The sequence below is a fragment of the Canis lupus genome, chromosome 37 (assembly GCF_011100685.1).
Source record: "Canis lupus familiaris isolate Mischka breed German Shepherd chromosome 37, alternate assembly UU_Cfam_GSD_1.0, whole genome shotgun sequence".
Classification (NCBI taxonomy): domain Eukaryota; kingdom Metazoa; phylum Chordata; class Mammalia; order Carnivora; family Canidae; genus Canis; species Canis lupus.
Genome location: NC_049258.1, coordinates 7639397 through 7652227, shown reverse-complemented (window position 1 = coordinate 7652227; position 12831 = coordinate 7639397). Strand labels below are relative to the sequence as shown.

At 38.5% G+C, this 12831-nt stretch overlaps 1 long non-coding RNA gene across 7 annotated transcripts in view; it reads left to right on the top strand.

The window, feature by feature from the left end:
* The first annotated feature begins 217 nt into the window (after positions 1-217).
* The window catches only part of LOC100686866, a 60821-nt gene continuing 48207 nt past the window's right edge, over positions 218-12831 (top strand). For 5 of the 7 annotated variants that reach the window (XR_005385192.1, XR_005385191.1, XR_005385195.1 and 2 more), the window contains exons 1-2: positions 218-487; positions 2218-2361. This is a non-coding gene — a long non-coding RNA (uncharacterized LOC100686866). Of the gene's footprint in view, positions 488-1425; positions 1535-2217; positions 2362-12831 lie in introns of all 7 variants that reach the window. The other 2 variants (XR_005385196.1, XR_005385194.1) reach the window with 2 other exon arrangements.

Here is a 12831-nt window from a genome sequence, read left to right as displayed (position 1 = left end):
GCGAATCTCTGGTAGGCAAATGATTAAAAGAGGAGTGCTATAGAAACAAATAATAAAGGCAGAAAGTAGGAATAGAGAATGCGGTGTCCAGTAGGGTAGGGACGGTGGCCTATTTTAAATAAGGTGGGCAGGGAAGTCCTCCTCACTGTGAAAGTGATGTTAGGGGAAAGATCTTAGGGTCATAAAGGAGTGAGTCATAAAGCCCCCTGGGAGAAGAGCACTCCAGACAGAGAAAATCACAACTGAAGAGCCTCTGAAGACATAGAAGGATTAAGCAACTGCAAGGCTGTGTGTGTGGCTGACATGAAGCGAGCTCGGGAGGAGAGGAGAGGATGAGGCCAGGAGGTGTCTCAGGGGCCAGACCCAGTAACTGCTGGGCCATCCAGAGGTCTGTGGCTTTTAGTTTGAGATGGGGAGCCACCAGTTGGTTCTGAAGAAAGGACTGAAATGAGCTGACATTGAACTACAGCTATATTGATTGATGCAGGTGTGTACTGGAGAGGACAGAGGCAGGGAATGATGACAATGGCTTGGACTGTCATATAGCCTGGGGTTTTATACTGAGAAAACTCTCTTTTCTAAGACGGGAAGACTGTGATGAAGTGGGTTGGTTGGTTGGTTGGTTGGTTGTTTGGTTGGTTTGGGGTGGGGATGGGTAGAATGGAGATCAGTTTCAGAAGTCTACTAGACATCCAAGTAGCAACACGCGGGAGAGAAACCAGTTGAATATACATGTCAGAGTTCAGGGGAGTGGTCCTGACTAAAAGTAAATGTAAGATTTTTCAGAGTATAGATGACATTCCTGAGAGAAGATGCAATAAGCAGAGAGAGAGAGAGAGAGAGAGAATATAAATAAAGAAGAGGGGCCTGAGGACAGCCCCTCAGAGTTCAAGGAGATAACACACGACTATCAGAGGAATAGGAAAGGAGCTACTGGGGGGTTCAGAGGACAAGAGACAGTCTAGCTTCTAGAAGCTCCATGAAAGAAATATTTTAGGGAGTTGGGAGTGATCCCTGGTGGGGGGAAAATGTTGCCTCAAGGACTGATCATTGGGTGTAGCAACTCGGAGGTGACTGCAGAAGAGAGAGTCAGTGGAGCAAGTAGGGGGAAGGGACAACAGGAGGGCAGGAGCCAGGGATATCCAACAAGGACAACTCTCCGAGGGGTTCTGCTCTAAAAGAAAACTGAGAAAGGAGAGACCGCAGATTGGAAAAGTGGGGGTGAAGAGAGGGATTCTTTTCAAAGTAGGAGAAATTACAACACAGAGAAGAAGAGTCTGATGACAAGGAGGGAGAGGAGGCCACTGCTGGGATAGCAGCCAGAGCCTGGTGAAGTGAGGGGGTCTCCGTCCCAAGGGAAGGGGCCGGTCCCAGACAGCAGCCAGGAGAGTGGGGTCCTCAAGGGAGCTGCATTCCCCCTAGCAGGGAGCCAGGGAGGGCAGCAGAGGCCCAGAGGCAAGACAGAGCTTGGATGTGGACGGAAAGGAAGTCCCCAACACACCAGACTAGTAAATGCTACTGGTCCCGTGGAGAGGTGAGTATGGAAAGCCATAAAAAATAAAAATAAAAAAAAAATTAAAAAATTAAAAAAAAAACAAAGCAGCTGCACCAGCTGCTGCAGTGAACCAGGAAGGTAGAGGCACATGAGAGGCCCATGTCATTATGTACGGAAAGGGATCTTAGGATTGCCACACAAGTAGTGTGCTTGGGACGCCAGGCAAGTCAGGGAAGTGAAAGTGGAGGGAAGGCAGTGGAGAAGAGGCCACACACAATCTTCAATTCAATATTTCACTCCCATTAAAGATAAGCTGTTTATAAGCTTCAGTGTAGGGCACATAATTCTATGTAAAAACTCTGTGGTTCCTCTTCCCAAACATAAATCATGATCATTCCACACCCTGCTCCCTGGGAGTCCTTAAGGCAAAGAGACGAGACTTGAGGTATAGTCATAAAAATCTGGGTATTATAAAAATCTACCCTGAGCTCCAAGAAGAAAAGAATAACAAGAGGAGAGCTCTGAAAAGTACTTATTTACCCAGCTACGAGGCAGCCTTCTAAAATTTTATTCACATCCCCAGGAACCCAAATGCCCACCTTGATACCTCTGTGAGATTTCTTTTTTTACTCAATTATGGATATACGTGCTTTAAGGATGAGCTATGAAGTCTTTTTAGCCTAAATGCCTTGATAAAATAATGAATATTAAATATGTCTCAGAGCCACAAAAAAGGACTGAGCACAAGATCAAGTCTGCGGTAGCTGAGGAGTGCCCCCTACAGACTGACATGCGCCACGCCAGCAGATGACAAGGCAGGAGCAGAGCCGCAGAGTCTGCGGATTCTCAGGCGTCAGTGAGGGAAGGTAAGAAAGCTCGGCTGACAAAATGTGACTTTAAAGCCTAAGGAATACGCGGACACTAGGAATGCCTATTTTTACATATTTGTGAACAGCAAGGAATGAAAAACTTTTGCATGAATCCGACTGTCACTACCTATTGCCTACACCTAGAGAAAATGTAACCTCTTCGTAAAGACTGATTTATTATTCTCTGGTTCTTTTACATCAGTATTTGAATATACATGAAAATAATAGTGAAAAGAAACATTACGTTTTGCTGTGCAAAAGACAGTTGTATCTGGGATCAGAAATCATTTGATGTCAGTAGCATAAGAAGAAGATGGAACATTTGTGAAAAGGAAGTTCTGGTCTGAGGTTTATTCCTTTTCGTAAAGATGTCACAGAAAAGTGTTTATTCTCTGTACAGTCGGTCTTCGAATGTGAGTGATTTTCAAAATAAAAATCACAAGGAGACATGAAAGACATATCTCATGGTTATCAATATGTTTTAAAATGCTGTACAAATTTTAAAAACTCATGTCAAATATGTTACACTAATATTCAATTATTATACACTGTATAAAATATATTAAAATATTATTTGAGGTGCATAAAGTTTTATGGTACATCAACAAATCAAGGTTAATAAATTTCATATAGAATAATATATTCCAGTTTAAATTTCCATTTATAAGAAAAAGGAAAGACAAAATATATACCAAAAACCTCTGAAATTTTTTAATGGAAATGTTTCGAATACTAACGTAGGTGCAGTCTAAGTGTACCAGTGAATTTGATGTTTGTAACTATTAAATTAAATCCCAGAATTATACAAATGCTTAGCAAAGGACACAGCAATATTTATTGAAGTTAATGGCCATTTACATGATCTTTGAATAAATACAGATCTTTGGAAAACTGCATTTAACATCGTAAAATGTTCATTTAGACTCAGTTTCACATATATTCATGAGATATACATAAGTGTATGTAATTAAATTGATAAATTATACTTTAAGCGTTTTCATAAAGAATGTTTCTCACTCTCAGAAAGAGGCAATTAGGGTCACATGGCTTTAATACTTGTTTTTTCTTAGGAATTTAATAAAATTCAATCTAATATCCATATATCTTTGCTTCCTCTAAAATTATCAATAAAATTATATAATGATGAAATTTATAAAATATATTATTTTGTATATGTAATAAAAGCTTCCAATACCTAAAGAAAAACTGCATGATATGTAAATCTACCTAAGTACTCTGGTGACTGACCTAACGATCACAATTGTCTCTTTCCACCCTATAATAATATATATGTGATGCATTCAGATGTTAAAACACTTGTGGAAGTGCTTGCTAAAAAATTTCAGTATGTAGCCCCACAAATGTACATTCAAATTAATCTGCTTTCGTATTTAATTATTCTTTTGAATCCATTCATCCACATATAGAATCCTTGCCAAAATGCAGTTTAAAACTAAAATGATATATTTGCAATATGAAATAATTAAAATATTTCAACACTGCAATGATTCTTCAGTTTTTAATTAAAAAAAAAGGAGGGGTAAAAAGAAAGAAGGAAGGAAAGAAGGAATAAATCCCACTGACTGATTAAATAAATTAACATTTACAAAATAACATTTGTAAAATTAACAATTTCCAAAAGAAATTGAAATTAACAATCTCCAGAAATAGCACTGATCCAGAATGAAATTTTAATGTCCCTGGATAACAATTATAAATAAGAAACTAAAATGTACCCGAGCCTTAAATATTATATAATGTTGATTATACAGATTCAACTTGTGGAAATGTACCAAAGAGCAATTAAGACCATTTTAAATAAACTTTTATTCAGATTGAAAACATAACTGTAGGTTGTATATACACGCTTGGTATTTAGAAGATATCATAAATTCAGTCACTTCCTCATGCCCCAGAAAATTCGAACATTTTTTAGAAAGGCTATTGCTTTCATACTATTCCTACCATGAAAAATGCTACCTTTTTTGGCTAATACAAAGAAACCACAATTAACAGTGAAACCATAAATACTTTCTGTGTTAACCACAAATGGCCTTTCCCATAGAGAAATGGCTTACATGTGTTCTAAATGTGTTTGGTTTCATTTTGTATGGAAGGAGCTGTGGGTATGTTTTTATCTAAGAAAAGAACATGGCATGCACATGCACAGCTTTCTAAAATGAGAAACACTCATTGAATTTAATCGGAGTTTTGTCTGGGCCGGAAATTCAGAATTAAGCTCCATGGGTGATGATTTTGGATTCTCTGGACAGGACTTGAGGCTCTACTTGCCAAACTTTCTTGGACTTTCAGTGCAACACAAGGCAGGAGGACTTCTGCCTGTGTCATATTATCATATCTCGTGTAACTGTGGTTGATCTCACGAATGCATACTCTTCACACATTTCCACTTGATTATCACTTCAGTTTGGGTCAGTCCCATACACCACTGTCAACTGCTCTGGTTCAGTCCTGTGCGTGTGCCTATCTGTGTGTAATTGTACCTAACTTCTTGAATATTTACTCATCATGTGAGCATTAAAAAGCCTATGGAAATCTACATGTGTTGATGTTAAAAATCATTTCTCTATTTGAATGGAACACGTGCTGGGTCATTTTTTGAAATGTCCACACTCTGAGAGTACATGAGAAAGAGGAAGGCCCTCTCACGATGCGATTTTTTTGCTCACTTCCATAACTGAATCTCCTTGGAAGGGTCTAAATGGAAATTGAATCAAATTTTGTTCTATGGATTTTCAGCACTCACAAATAAAATAAGGAAATCCAACTGAAAATTACAAATTGTTCAGAATATTCTTTACCCAATTGAATTTATACCTACAAAATAAATACATCTCAGTAAAAGAATTCTCCCCATACAGATTACCTTTGGAAAAGTTTTTGGAAAAAAAAAAATGATGCATCTAGTCCTCCATTGTAAGTTGATCTTAATTAATGCAATTTATTTAATTTCATACCTCATGGGACTATCGCAAAACATACAAAGGCAACCTTCCTATCATTTGTAAGCTTAAAACAATAAACTGAACATTGTGTTTTTTCATCCTGCTTACTTTCAATGTGCTAAGAGAATCACTAGTTTTCAAAGAAGGAAAGCTATAATCCTCAGGGCCCTATAAGTTCTCTCATAAAAAAAAAAATAAGTTGAGTGTTCATTTCACCAAAACCAGCTGAAAAAGAAAAAATTCAGTTCAGAAAATTAATAAGCTCAATTGTTTACGTGTCACACAGAACTATTGATGGAGCTATCAGTTGATTGCTTTCTCTAATGTGTGAATTTGTGATTGATTTAAATATAATATCAATTACATAAAATATCAATTATTTAAAAAAAAAAGGCAGATGATCTCTGATTCAAAATTAGGATTGTGTGTGGTGGACTGATTTCATTTTCAGGAGGATGAAGTTTAGGCAGGGAGCTTCTGTCAGGGTGGGGGTCTAGTGCCTAAAGGAACAGGCAATGAATTATCTACAACTGCAGGTCTTTATTTATCAGAGTCACTGTTTCCCCTCTATTTGGAACTCCATGGTATATTATAATAAAACTTGAAAACTCTTTTATTCTGCTTCCACCCATTATCTTTTTAAAAACTGGATTCAAATATATAAAGTCAAAAAAACCTATGTTAAGTCTTTGCTATCTTAAGAATTAAGCTTTTCTGTTTGTAAACAGGGCAGCTACTCCATATTTAAAATTTTATCAGCTGTATACTATTAGAAGGGCATGTGTCATGAGACGCATTATGATTTTAATTACAGTTAAAAACTTCAAGGTAATGATAATAAAGTATTAACCTAATGAGAAAAATTGTAAACACTTTTGGTTAATCCTTAAAGTGTTTCTTAAAAAGAAATTTAAGACAATAAAAAAAGATTCCTAGAAATAATTTTAGTATATCATGGTGTTAAGAAGACAACTTTTAAAGTTGCTAATGAAAGAAATAACTAACTTGCTTTATTACATAATACTTCGTTTCACCATTTAAGTCAAAATAGCCTTTATAATGATGGCAAGGAGCAGGAAACAAAAAACAAAACCTGATTTTAAATATTTAAAGGTCTCTCCCTCAAAAAAAAAAAAAATTATCTTGCGAAACAGAACAATTATTTTTCTCTTCAATATATTTCCGTCCTCAATACATTTCCATTTCTTATACCAGCAAAAGAAAACATGTAAGTGCAACACCTCTAATCAAGACTATTTTTACTATCACAAGAATGTTAAAACGATGGTATTTTATAAACAGCATCAATCTTATAATGACGTCATAAAAATATACTCCTCATCTTTTACATTCATTTATTTATGAAATGACTATGGGAAGTTCCCTTTCAAGATGATTCTCAAAATTCCCCCAAGGGTTGCCATTCCTTTTTCATATGCTGAAAATCCTCAGGAGGAACACATTGGGTTCTTTGTCCACCCGTAACTGTTGTTCCTTAAAGTGAGACTCATGAATTACGTTAGAATTAATCTCTAACACTTGGTTAAATGCAGATTGGAGTACCCGAGGTTGGGCCTGGAAATATGCATTTAACCATTCCTCCAGGGCTTCTGACACAGAAGTTGAAAATGCTCTAGAAAGGAAGCTCTGGGAGCACAGGGCCTTACTAACCCGTCCTCCCTCTTCACCTGGCCCAGCACCTACACTGAGCAGACACTGGTTTAAATGCATAAAACTGCACCACTGCCCTAATGTCTGAGAGCCACAGTAGTCCTTAGCTTCTGCCTGCAAAGGATGGGTCCCCTCTTTCTTAAATTCCTGCAGCACACACCATGAACCCAGTTCTTGGAATGCGTGCGGAGCCAGTGCTTTGCGTTATGTATTACTGAAGTGAACTGCCATCCCAACTAGATGAGAAATTCCTGAAGGAAGAGGTCTGGATTTGTTTTGTTTTGTTTTCTTCTTTTGCTCATTCAACATCCACTGTATGAATATTGAGCACTAAGTCCATGCCAAATACCATGTCTAGAACTGGACACAGAGCGAAAAATAAAACAGGTATATTCCCAGATATCTGGGAACTCCGTGATTCCTGGAGTGGATATCAGGAGGGATGACCTCAATACCGAGAGGGCAATTTAGACATTTTGATGGGTGTTTTTGTTAATGAGCATAGTGGTATCAGAACATCTACGGACTTTTACATTGACATATTATTTTATTACATGTTTTTCATTTACGGACTTTTACATTTACATATTATTTTATTACATATTTTTTATTTCATAAGTATTATAATTATGGCATTGCAGATTTTTGTAAATGATGTGTATAGGTAGGTATTATCTGTGATCTCCACTTGATGATTAAATTAACCATCACAAAATACATATTATTAAAAAAGGGCATAGGGTTAAAAATCAGTGACCTGGTGAACATTTTAACATTAACCTGAAGATTCTCTTAACATAAGCATAGTAATACTTCAAAGCATTCGCTGAATAAAAATGAATGACTTAATGAAATAAGCTTTATAATTTCATCAATGGCTTTCTGATTCTACTGTAAACTTCCCTTTAGTCAGTAAGAGTTTTCACATAATTTTCAGATACACGCATGGTTGGTCTGTAGTTAAATACTATTCTATATGACAGCAGATGACCAAAAGATTTAAAGTTACATCACTTATATTAGTTGGCTATGGTTAGCATCTACTCTATCACACTGAGGACATTCTGACCAACGAGGGGATTATCTTACTCTAAACGACTTTTTTTAAAAAATCGAACTGTCCTGGTACTGTAGCCATATCATCTAGCCTTAGCCCCATTCCAAAGGAAACAAAAACTTTGTTTAAAAAGTGAAATTTATCCTACAAATAGATACATCCTTGATCTTTTATTATACTTGAAAGACAAAGAAAAATTACTCCAAAGCTATTAAAAAACAGTAACAATCCAAGACTTCAGGAGCTCTCTTTCCTTCATCTGACTGCTAAGTCACAGGGACACTAAGTGAATTTTACCTTCTTCATATGGATTGTCATGACTGTGTAAAATCTTTAAACAATTATCCTATTCTAACTCAGATTGGTGATGAAGTGTACCTGATAGAGCTCTTTGTCTGCAAATTCGAGTACAGCAGGAGAAATCAACCTTTAGCATCAGGAAAAACTCTACCAGCAAATGAAGAGGAAAAAATGATGCCAAACGGTGTCAATTAAGTGATGGACTCGTAGGGTTCCAACAAGCTTTTCATCACCACGCTGTGTGAAGACCATCACTGTATAAGGAATGGCCCTGCTCACCCAAGCCACCCCCTCTAATCAAACCTGTCTCCCCACCTAATGAGCAGTAGCCACCAGGATGCTTATAATTTGGCTTGCCAGAGTAACTACAGATTTATAGGAAAGAGGTTAAAATAAACACAAATAATTTAAAATGCATTAAGTAAGAAATGACTCTTTTGACTAAACTATGTTGTAAATTTTATGAATATATTTTATAAATCTTATTTTATCCTTTCTGCAAGAAAAAGTGACATCAGTTTTGCTTAGCTCAGCAGTATGAACAGTCGTGTGAAACTAAAAACTTTTAAAAATAGTAAGTAGCTTTTAGGAAAGTTTCACTGAACGTAGAAGAAGTTGTACAAACTGTGTTTTTTTTTTTCTTAACACTATTGTTTCGAGAGTTTTTATTTCCTGGGCCACAATTAATTTAATTTATGCTTTAATATAATGATTCTTTCTATATAACCAGTACAAGCTGAAACAATAGATGTAACATATTAAGACATAGGTCTAGGACAGTCTGACATTTAGGCCATAAACATGTCCACGTGTGAAATACAGAATCATTTCCTTTAGAAGGATGATGTGGAATATAAGGCAAACTTCTATATTGTATCCAGTGGTGTCTAAGCCATGTCATACATAAAGTGTGCAAGATTCTGTAGGGTTGGATTGATTCTCACTCATTCCAATACCTTGTCCTATAGCTATTGTTTTGGTCTGATCCCCAGTATGAAACAGAGCTGCAATCCAGGAAAGGGAGAGATTACAGAGTGCTGCTGAGCAATTTAGTCTTTGTCAGAATGATGCAGAGAACTGGAAACTTTAGGAAGTCTATAAACTACAGTGAGCCCCACTTCAGCTCACTCCACCATCTGTCTGCTTCAGCCCAGGATTTCCAATCCCCTCCTCTCCTTCCTTCCCTAGGAGTTTAATGGGAAAAAGAGGGTTTACATATTTCCATGTGAGTTTCCCAAAAAGAGAAAATATAAGAACAAAGGAGAAAAAAAAAGAGGTAGGTCATTGGCCCTATTATACCACAGCTTAACTAACCTTGACCCCAGATGCAGAATCCCACTGCTTCAATTGGGGTCCAAGGACAAAAGATGGCCCGTCAAGGGTCTTTGGGTCCTTATCCATCACAGAACTGTGGTGAAAGGCAACTGTGGCCCTTGCACAGCAGCTGGGCATGGGGTGGGAGATGACCCAGGCTATGCTGCATGTGTTAAGATGAGCTATTTCACAAAGAAGTCCTCATTCCACAAAACACATGTATTCCTACAGAGGAAAAATGTAAAAAGGTGACCACCTTGTTAGGGGTCGAGCAAAAACATACCGGTTGTCACTGTCAGCTACAAAGTCGCTGAGGCTTCAAGCCCCACATCCCCTTTGCCTTTAACCTCACCCCCTGCCACTTTCTTCCTCATGGTCTCTAGTGGATACTTAGGATTCTTAACTCCAGTTTTCCTCGTTACATCAACTTAAATCATTTCTCAGGGAAGCGTCCTCCAGAAAAGGCTCCCTGGTCATAAACCTTGTGCTTCCTCTTTTATAACATTTGGTGCACCTGTATTTATTTATCATTCATCCTTCCTGATAGGCTGCAAGTTCCATGAGTGCAGAGACCACATTCATGTGGATCACCACGAGGCTTCCCGGGCCTATTCCTTGCGTGGCAAGATTTCTTTAATGAAATCTCAGTTGAAGGAATGAATAATAACAGCAATTGATGGCAAATATTTTCTGTCGTGGGGCTCTGTAATGAATCCTCCAAACAATGAATCATGGATGATATGGATGGACCATAACATTGCCCTAAAGACCAGATCTTACCAAGTTCTCTGGGTTCATCTTTCACCAGATGTCCCTTGCTCGCTACTGTCTTCCCACACTACTCTCTCAGTTCTCTGCAAGCACCATGGATTCCTTTACCACTGCAGTATTTTAGGGGGTTATTTCTTTTGTTTGAAATGTTGCCCCCACCTCCATTTTACATCTGTCCTATCTAGTCCTTCTCATGGTTGAATTTTGCATTTATTTCTATAACCTTTCAATTCTCCACGAGACTGTGTGTTCTATGAAACTTATGCTAACATATCCCAATGCCTCGCACAAAATAGGCACCTGATAAATCCTACTGCATGACTGGCTGAACAAACAAATAAATATATTTTACTGCGGCAAAATAATCCAACTGAAACTACCATCTCCTTATCGGTATTTATTGCGATATTGTCTTTGGAACTGTAAATCCTTCTATTCCTTGTAAAGATGAAAGAAAGCTAAAAACGTGCTACCTCTTTCCTAATTGTTCTTCCCTGCCAAGCCAAGAATTTTCACAGGATATGCATCAGATTGACCGATTTCTGGATTTCTCTGAGAGTACGCCTTGCCTATGGGAAAGGTTTGTCCTTGCATCTGTGGCTTGGGCATTATAACCTTGAATTGTGGTCTGTCATGCTCAGTGGTCCTTGATATTGGTTCTTAGCAGATAGAAGCTAAATCACTGCTCCTTTTTAAAAAATGAGTCCTAAGGACTAGATCAAGACTATTTGGTTAAGAGCTGTGTCAGGCCACGGCATTCAAAATATCACAGCATGCAAAAATATCCAAACTTCTCACGTTGATGGGAGGCCCACTCTCCCTCTCTCTTATGCACGGCCTCATTGTTACCCACTGGGTGGTGGATGACTGGAATTGGTATTTTGATTTCTTGCCTCAAAATGGTAAGGCCTGACATCACCACTCATCAGAAATATCTAAAATTGATTTCTTAAAATGGAATGAAAGCGACTTTATGGATTACACAATGGAGGGCTAGACACTGAAGCAAACTCAGAACAAATAGATAAAAATTTACTTTGCTTGATCTCAGGAGCCCTCTGGGTGATCACCATTTGATGGTATGCAGCTTATTTGCTAGCATGCCTCTATTTTTGCTGCTTTAAACCACAGGTCATCTTAAAGTAGATATAATTAGTCGATCCAACAGCCTTTTTGCTGATCTGGGCCTGGTCGTGACGGACTACGTGGGAAGTTGACTTTGGTCACTAACCCATGCCATTCAAAACTGCTGATGTGCCAGATGCAGGTTTACTTATAGGCATATGTCAGAGGCACACTGCGTGCTCTGGCACCCAGACAGAAGGGTTTTAGATTTGTTGGCTCCCTAGCTTGCAATTTAAACCCTGGAACAAAAGTATTCTTCTGGGTAGTGTGGGTGCAGTGTTTGCAAGCTTTAAGTTGTTTAAGCCGAGTTGCCCCACAAGGCAATTACTGGCACCATTTCACTATCTTTCTGTCCTTTTGATGTGGTATTCATTTTGTTTGAGGCATTTGCCTAATTTAGGAGGTACCGTGATTCTGTTAGGATTACCCCCCAAACCCTCCTAGGTCTGGGGAATGGGTAGTCTCTGTGCAAACCACAGAGCCCGCTGCATAAACTGAAACACTAAGAGAGAGAGAAAATTGTACATCTAGAATAATAGAACCCGCATCTAGGAAGGAAAACTGACGTCTGCAGATTATAGAAGGGATCTTACCCCTTCCTGAGGTAGCGCACTTTGGCCTCCTTCTCTGGTGAGACTCATCAATAACTGTTTTGAACAACAACAGCAAAACAAAGCAAAAAAACACTCTGCTTTTACATTGGCAGTTGAAAAATATATCAGCAACTCTGCGCCCCTTACCATTGGAACTTCTAAAGATCTCATAACCTTGAGGAAACCTCTGCAAAGTGCGAACTCACAGGTCTTCCCCTGGAAAAGGGTATGCGGGTGGGTCTCAGGGCTGCATGAGCACAAGTAGAACGGAGGCCTGCAGAATGAGCCAACACGCCCCCGGCAACAGGTCGGTGCCTCAATTTTAAATTTTTTAAAATATTTATTTATTGATTCATGAGACACAGAGAGAGAGAGAGAGAGAGAGAGAGAGAGAGAATGAGAGGCAGAGACACAGGCAGAGAGAGAAGCAGGCTCCATGCAGGGAGCGGGACGTGGGACTCGATCCCAGGACTTAAGGATCACACCCTGAGCTGAAGGCAGATGCTTAACCACTGAGCCACCCAGGCATCCCTCCCTCACTTTTAAATTACATCAGGGTTGAGCCTTGGTGAAAACCTGAAGTCCTGTGGGCTTTTAAGCTAAATAACAAGGAGGCTTCAACATGAAAGTAGACATTACGGATGCTCTAAAGTAGAGTTGCATTCAAAGA